Here is a 9119-nt window from a genome sequence, read left to right as displayed (position 1 = left end):
ATTATGAATGATCTTCTTCATTTTGGTTGGGATTTGCAGAGGCGCAGGGCAGACAAGTGGCGGAGGCGTGGAGCAAGGGTTTCTCCGCTTCTTCTTGTCGGCTCGTCGCCGGTCGCCAGCCGTCGTCGTCGACCGTCCAAGCTCGGCGAAGCGGTGAAACCCTAGATATGAGGGCTCTTCGACCGTCCAAGCTCGTTGACCGTACTCGACCATTCTCCCCCCCAAGGCCCCATCGCGATCTGAGGGCTTTCACCCCATCGCGATTTGAGGGCTTTCGGATGGCGGATGCTTGGATATCAATTTCCTTTAATGTTTTCTCCTTTTCAGAAAAGAATATGCTTGTAATATTAGAAGAATATAGGAACATATATTCCAACAAGTTTCATAGTTGGCTGATTGAAGATTTTTTCCTTCAATTTGCATGTATTTAAATTATGGCCTTGGAACAATCAAGTATAATAAAACTGAGGATAAATTGTTTCCAGCATGCCTAGATGGATTATCGAGTTTTATAAGAGTTAAATCTATAAATGTTCGGAATGATAAATGATCTTGTATCCAGCATATGTAGACGGATTTTGGTGCCTCTACATTCTCGATGCACCACAAAAGTGAAAGGAAAGAGCTTTCATTCACATATTTGATATCTTTATGCCCGTGAATGAAACAGCAGCCCACTGTGTGAAGTCCGCTTTCCCTTTGGACCAATATCTTTATGCCCGTAGGCTTAGAAGTTTTGAATATTTCACAGAATACATGATACATCTCACAGAATGATGTAAACTAGTGAATATTTAGAACTGAAAGTTAACAGGCTGCTCCAAACGGGCTCGGGATCGGGCCGGGCTCGTCATCGGGCTGCTCCAAACGGGCTGGCCCAAACAGGCTCGGGCCGGGCTCGGGCCGCGTTTCTGTAAAATTGTTCGGGCCTCGGCCCGGTCCGAAGCCCGGAAAAAAATTTCGGGCCAGGCTTGGGTAGGGGTGTGGCCCGGCCCGGCCTGGCCCACTTCCAGCCCTAGGTGTATCAAGGGATAGGAGGTTACATAATGGTCGGGCTATGACACTAAAGTCCTTGATGAACCTCCTATAAAATCCTGCGTGACCCAAAAATGATCTAACATCTCTAACCGTTTTGGGTGCAGGTAGCTTGGCGATTAAGTCAATCTTGGCTCTATCAACTTCCATGCCCTTCGATGAAACAATATGTCCTAGGACAATTCCCTTTGGCACCATAAAGTGGCATTTCTCCCAATTTAGTATCAGATTCTTTTCCATGCATCGAGCTTAGACTGCTTGTAAATGTAATAAACAATCATCAAAAGAATCGCCAAAAATAGAGAAATCATCCATAAACACTTCTAAAAATTTCTCGTTCATGTCTTCAAAAATACTGAGCATGCATCTTTGGAATGTTGCAGGTGCATTACACAACCCGAATGGCATCCGACAGAAAGCAAATGTGCTAAAAGGACAAGTGAAGGTAGTCTTCTCTTGATCTTCTGGTAAAATCTCGATTTGGTAGTACCCGGAATAGCCATCGAGAAAACAATAAAATTTGTGTCCTGCAACTCTTTCCAAAACTTAGTCTAGGAAGGGTAGGGGAAAGTGATCCTTCCTAGTGACTAAATTCAATTTTCGATAGTCAACACACATGCGCCAACTCGTCGGAACACGAGTTGGAACTAGTTCATTCTGATCATTTTTGACTACCGTCAGACCTGCTTTCTTGGGCACGACTTGAGTAGGACTCACCCACTTGCTATTAGAAATTGGGTAAATAATACCCACGTCAAGCAACTTGAGGACTTCTGCTTTAACCACATCTCTCATCATAGGATTCAACCTACGTTGCATTTACCTTGTGGTTTTGGCATTGTCCTCCAAATATATCCGGTGCGTACAAATTAAAGGGCTAATCCCCTTCAAGTCGGCAATAGACCACCCTAAAGCTCCTTTATGATTCTTTAGAACACCAAGTAATTTTCTTTCTTGGGCATGATCAAGATCATATGAGATGATTATAGGGAAAGTATCCTCGGGTCCAAGAAAGGCATACTTGAGTTCCTTCGGTAATGGTTTCAACTCGAGCTTAGGTGCTTGTTCATGGGATGGTACTATCTTTGCTTCTCGAGGTGGCAATTGTTCAAATTCTTCTATTCTCGGTCTCCACCCATTGACCATCATAACATCCGAATTATCTAAACCAGGTGAGACCACATCATTAGCAGTACCTTCAGAACACCAATCTATTAAACCATTGTCGGCCGATTCAGTATGACGCGTTCGCAAGAATGTTTTCGCGAAACTAATCTCCCAAGTATAGGAGAATCGTACAAGTAGTAAATCTCGGAAGTCCGAGGTCGAATCCTCGGAGAACGAAATTTATAGATTATTAGCGTAATTTTTAGATTAATTAATTAAATAAATTTGTGGAATAAAATGATGTTTTGATTTTCAGAAATTAAATGCAGAGAATAATAAACACAATTCAATGAAATACAAATGGTAGGGATCTGGAATCCCCCTTGATGATATTGCATCCAAGGAATAAACTCTATGGTTCTTGATTTAAGATTTAATGTAGGATAGATCTAATCATGGTATATGTTTCATGAACATATGAACTCAATTTCTAAGCATTCATCGTGCTTTTTACGTCTACGACGAATCAAATACCAAAGCAATCCATATATCAATAATCATAATCCATTAAAGATCTATCTACAAAATAACTACGCATGGATCAAGAACATATCAATAGATATAAATCATTGAAAGCAAAAGTTTAGAGTTTACTTCAAAGAGCAATACATCAAAGGTTCCTCCATCACCCTCCCTAGGACTTTAGCCACTCATTGAAAACTTTAATCCCCCTTTCATTTTCTTCCTTTCCTTTTTTTTTTCTTTTCGGAAACAGGGCCTCCCCTGTTTCCTCTGTTTTTTTTTTCTTTTTTATGGGCCTCTCTTTTTTCGAATGAGGGATGACAGACCCTCCTGTTTTCGAATGGGAGCCCCCCAAATAACCAGCTCCCTTCCCCCCCTTTCTCGCACGCGATGAAGACCAGCTGAGATGAATCCCTGATCCCACGGGATGCTCCCTCCGGAAGGATCGGACGCGTAAGGTGAGCGGTTGCATGCTGGGACGCGGTGCTTGAGATGCGGACACATGGAGAGTGGACGCTTGCGGGATCTGGGAGAAGCTGAAGATCATGGGATGCAGACATGGAAGCTTCACGGGTGGATCACGATCACGGAGCTGGGATCTCGGCTGAACAAATGGACTTGGAAGCCTGGATGCATGGGATGCGTGGAAGAAGCTTCATGGCAAATCGCTGAGAAGAGGTGGACACAGATCCTGGGATGGCTGACGGGGACTGGATCGCGGGTTGATGAGCTGCATGCGGACGCTGGGACGCGTGGCTTTGGACTCGTGGAAGAAGCGCAACAGATGAATGGAAGCTTGGGAGGAATGCATCGCACGGACACGGGATGGGAGCTGGAGCTGGGACGTGTGAAGGATGCTTCACGGGTGATGAACCTGGATGGTTGAGCTTGATCGTTGGATGTGGCTGCACCTAGTCGGCTAATGCTCCTTCTAGTGTGCAACTGGGACTGACCCCATGTGGTTGACTAGTCACCTACTATGATGCATCTTTTTGAACCCAATGTGCATTTTAACTTTGATTTCCGATCACCTGCACCCTACAAAAATATAATATTAATACAATACTTCTATCATTATGTGTTAGCAATAATACTAATTTAAGTGATGTGTAGATCGCACTTTTGTGCTCTCATCACAGTAAATGTTTCTTTTAACAAATATTCTTCCGCAATGGTTTCAACCCATTCAAACTCTTTACTTTCTTCATGATCACTGGGTTGTTTGCCTATACTAAAGACGTTTAGTTCCAAAGTCATATTGCCAAAAGAAAGCTTCATGACACCATTCCTACAATTGATCAATGTATTAGAAGTTGCAAGGAATGGGCGTCCTAAGATGACCGGAATCTGAGATGGTGAATTGGAAGCCGGATGTGTGTCCAGTACGATAAAGTCAACAGGAAAATAGAACTTGTCCACTTGGACCAACACATCTTCGATAATCCCTCTAGGAACCTTCACGGACCTGTCAGCTAATTGTAAGGTGATAGTTGTTGGCTTCAACTCACCTAAACCGAGTTGCTCATATACCGTATATGGCAACAAATTCACACTCGCTCCTAAATCTAGCAATGCTCGCTCAATCCTAAAATTGCCAATGATGCACGAGATAGTTGGGCAACCTGGATCTTTATATTTAGGAAGAATGTTATGCTGTAAAATTGCACTCACATTTTCAGCCAGAAATGCCTTCTTCTTGACATTTAAATGACGCTTGACAGTGCACAAATCTTTTAAAAATTTTGCATAGGAAGGCACTTGTTTGATTGCATCAAAAAGAGGTACATTGATTTTTACTTGCTTAAAAAGCTCAAGAATTTCAGAGTTTGGTTCAAGCTTTTGCAAGGGCTTTAATCTTTGTGGAAATGGTGCAGAAAAAGGACATTCAATTTTTTCAGTAGATGTTGGTGCTTCAGCTTCTTCGTTATCCTTTTCTTTTGTCTCGGGAGGATCAGAATCAGGTATGACTTGAGTTTATTCTGGGACTGGTCGGTCAATAACTTTTCCACTTCGTAAAGTTATTATACTCTTCGCTTGTTCTTTATGCAAAGTTGAAGATGATGCATTGCTACCGCCATAGACTTGAGGATTATGTTGTGGTTGAGCTGGTAGCTTACCTTTCTCTTGAGCACTTAAAGCAGTGGTCAGCGTTGTCAGTTGATTTCTTAATTCATCATTGATTTTAGCTTGACCTTGCATGAAAGATTGCAAAGTTTCTTCGAGACTGGATTTTTGAGGGGGTGCGTATGCATAATGAGGTTGCGGAGGTGGAGGAGTTGGGTTATATACTTGTTGAGATTGGTCATTCCTCCACCTGAAATTTGGATGGTTCTTCCATCCAGGGTTGTAAGTACCCGAAAAAGGATTATTGAAAAATTTTTGATAGGTATTCATAACATTGGCCTGATCGTGCAAGACTTTCTTGAATGCGGGTATTGTGGGGCAATCAGTGATGAGATGGCCAGGCATCTCGCAAATCCTACAACACTCGCTGTTATGTTCTACGGTCTTGACGGGTTCAATCCTTCTAAATTCAATTTCCTCTACCTTCCTAGTGAGGGCTGCCACTTTAGCCTGAATATCATCCTGAGTACTAAGGTTGTAAAGGCCCCCGTGTCCAATGCTAGTAGGCTTAGGTAAAGGTTTATTCACTCTATCCCCTGTATCCCATAATTGTGCAGTCTCTGTGAGAGAATCTAAATAGTCCCATGCCTCATCGGGTTGCTTTTCCAAAAATAGACCATTGCACATAGTCTCTATAAATTGTTTTAACTGTGGAGACAACCCTTCATAAAAGAAACTAATGGTTCTTCATGTTTCAAACCCATGATGAGGACAAGAGAGAAGCAAATCTTTAAATCTCTCCCAGCATTCATAAAATGTTTCATGGTCTTTTTGTTGGAAATTACTAATGTGCCTTTTCAAAAAGTTAGTCCTTTGTGCGGAAAAGAATTTTTTCAAGAATTCTCTTTGCATGTCATGCCATGTTCCTAGCGATCTAGGTCTCAAGGAGTTCAGCCATGTTTTGGCTTTATCCTTTAAGGAAAAAGGAAACAAGGTCAATTTAAGGACGTCTTCCGATATATTTGGTACTCTAAATGTGATACTAATTTTCTCAAAATCTTTAAGATGAAGATAAGGGTTCTCGGATTCCATCCCATGATACTTGGGCAGCAATTGAATTACTCTTGGTTTGATTTCAAAGTGTCCTACATTTTCAGGAATAATCATGCATTAAGGTTGACTAGTCCTAGTGGGATGTAAGTATTGTCGAAGTGTCATAACTGGGGGTCTACCTCCTTCATCACCATGGTGACTTCCTACATCATCAGAAAAATTTGCCATCTCACAAGGTGTGAGATACTGCGAAGAAATTTCAAGGATGTGTCCTAAGGGATGATCTAAAGTTGTACGACTTAATCGACCGGTGTCGTCCCTATTCCAACCTAGCATACAAAATTTAAATAATTTTTTTTTATGTTTTTTTTTTAAAAAAATAAATATAAATATAAGTACCAACTAAAGATACCCTAAAACTACACCCTAAAACAAAAATCTATTCACAATCAAACATGCAACTAAACATTACACCTCAATTTCTAATGTTTTTCTTAAATTTCTAGACAGCTCCTAACTGGTTTGAAGAGGGCACCTAAGCCTCCAATCCGGTCTAATGAACCGAGTTGACCAGGTAAGCTCCCAGGTAAGTGGAGGGGTCACGATGCGTTCGTAAAGGTCCCACTTAAAACCCACTTGCCTCGAACAGATGAACTGTCTCCCTTATAGGGACAAAGCTTGCCTAGACATCAACTAAGCTACAGAGCGAAATTGGTACAACTTTCAGTGGTCTTCATCCTATTGAGCTCGAATGTCCTTAGGGGCCAACGTCTAGTTGATTTTAGTTAAGCTTAGGATATTTATGCAATGGGGTGATTTTTGGGCTAAGGACGAGTGATGAAATCCCGACCTTATCTTTTTAAATGGGTTCAGCCCTTAGAATATTTTATGCTGATGCCTTATACTATATGCAACAATCAAGAGATTTTTTTTTAATATTTTATGACATGACATTAAATTTCATTGAATAGGTGATCAAGCAAATTATTTATTTTTTAAAAAAAATTTTATGAGTTGAAGTTTGAAATTTGAATTCTGAAATTTGAAATTTGAAATTTTAGGTTTTTCCTCTTTTTTTTCTTTTTTTTTATTTTTGAATAATCACCCTTGATCTTTTCTTAAAGTTTTTTTCTTAAATTTTCAATTAGCAACAAGGGTTAATGAGATATGATAACAATAAAATTCTGATTCTAAAACAATTAAATGCAGAAAATTCAAAACAGAAAGTAGCAAGGTTTTGTATTAATCTAAGGTCTCAGAATGTCAATCATACCGTTCAGATGAAAGAAACACAGGTCCTGCACCTGACGCCCAAATTTGAGTTCAATCAGACGGTTAATTACTTTGATATCAGAGTTTGATGCAGACTGTGCAGGGAATAAAAAAAGAGCTGTAAAGAATTTTTTTTTTTTTCGAAAGAAAAAGACTAACTACTAAAGTACTAATTAAATCTAAAATTATACTAATAAATCAGCCATTCTCTGGCAACGGCGCCAAAAACTTGACGCGCTCGCAAAATTGCTTTCGCGAAACTAATCTCCCAAGTATAGGAGAATCGTACAAGTAGTAAAATCTCGGGAGTCTGAGGTCGAATCCTCAGGGAACGAAATTTATATAAGATTATTTAGTATTGTTTCAGATTAATTAATTCAATAAATTTGTGAATTAAGACGATGTTTTGTAAATAGAAAATAAATCAGTAAACATAGAATCGAAGTTTGGATAGATTAAGATGGTGTAGGGATCTAGATTCCCCTTTGATAATATCAAATTCATGCGATAAATTCTATGATTCTTTTGTTTTCTTTAAGAATTATAAGCAGATGAAATTTAATTATGGAGTATGTTTTTGATAATATGAATTCTATTTCTAAGTATTCAACGTGTCTTATAACGTCAACGATGAATCAAATAATTGAGGAAGACATGTATCAATAAGCATAAATCATAAAAGAATTTTCAATATATAAGAATCATGATATAATCAAAAGATAAATCGTATAAGCGAAGGATTAGAATTTACATCATAAACTTGGTACATCAAAGGATCTTCCTTCCCCCCATCACCTAGGACTTTAGCCGTCCATTAAAACCATTATCCTCCCTCTCACCATTTTTTTCTTTTTCTTTTTCGGAAAAACAGGGCCTCCCCTGTTTCTTCCCTTTTTTTTTCTTTTCTTTGAATACGGCTGAGGCTCTTTTTTTTTTTCCTTCGAATGAACTCCCCCCCTCCCAGCCGAGAGAGGTTCCTTCATATAGATCCCCAGAGCTCCTCCACCAGCGATGGATTTCCTCATGGCACGTGGAGAGGATGGACGAATGGGATGAATCCCGGAAGAAGAGGATGGATGCGGACTCCGGAAAGGGAGGAAGGCTGATCTCAGGAGGCAGCTGAGATCCTCTTTGAACGTGGAAGCTTGGGGCTTGAACGCTTGGGATCAGTTGGAAGGCGCGTGGACTCGGAAGCGAGCTGATATTCCGAAAGATTGCGATCGCCATGGGATGCGGAAAGCTTCGCGGGAGATTTGGATCTTTGCTGGGATAGAGATGCTTGCGAACGGAAGAGCTGGGATACGGGATACTGAAATCGGGAGATGCCGGGATCTTCGGACGCGGATGTGGAATCGTTGGGGAATCCAACGCTGAAGAGGCAGATGGATCGGAAGGGAGGAGCGTGGACGCTGGGAAGCTTCACAGACGAATCGCTGATGTGGCTGGAACTCGGGAGAGGCAGACACGGAAGCTGGTTCGGACGCTTTGGATCACTCACGGGAGAAGAGGATGGGCTGCACGTGGGCTCCATCGGGCTGAGATGCACGGGCTGCTGGGAATTTGTTGCAGTGAACTGGATGGTTGAACTTAGACTCCTTTTAGTATGCAACTGGGGTTGAAACCTGCAGTTGGCTGGTCACCTACGGTGATGTTTGGACCCAATGCGCATCTTAGCTTTGATTTATAATCACCTGTACCCCACAAAAAAATATAATATTAATGCAGCACTTTTATCATTATTTGTTAGCAATAATACTAATTTAAGTGATGTGTAGATCGCACTTTTGTGCTCTCATCAACTACACTATCAAATCCTTAATCATATGATGTCATGGCTCGTTACAATCTCAGGTTATGTCCAACATCCTTCTTATGAAAATCATTTATACAAAACCTTTTCAAAATATTTAATTATTAATCAAATAATTTTGTTAAAATAATTATTTCCAAAAACTTTTCAAGTTAATATCTAGAACACAAGTCTTATATACTTGATCATTACTTTATTTTAATATAGATACTATGCTATTATAGTAGTTTCCATGTTGGATAGCTTGATCCTTACT

The 9119-nt window shown here is 40.4% G+C and overlaps 1 pseudogene; it reads left to right on the top strand.

Moving 5' to 3' along the window:
- Positions 1-5485: 5485 nt before the first annotated feature.
- LOC120105828 lies at positions 5486-5583 on the top strand (annotated as a pseudogene).
- Positions 5584-9119: the final 3536 nt, after the last annotated feature.

The sequence above is a fragment of the Phoenix dactylifera genome, unplaced genomic scaffold, assembly GCF_009389715.1.
Source record: "Phoenix dactylifera cultivar Barhee BC4 unplaced genomic scaffold, palm_55x_up_171113_PBpolish2nd_filt_p 000377F, whole genome shotgun sequence".
NCBI classification, from domain to species: Eukaryota; Viridiplantae; Streptophyta; class Magnoliopsida; order Arecales; family Arecaceae; genus Phoenix; species Phoenix dactylifera.
This window is presented reverse-complemented; position numbering and strand designations above follow the sequence as displayed.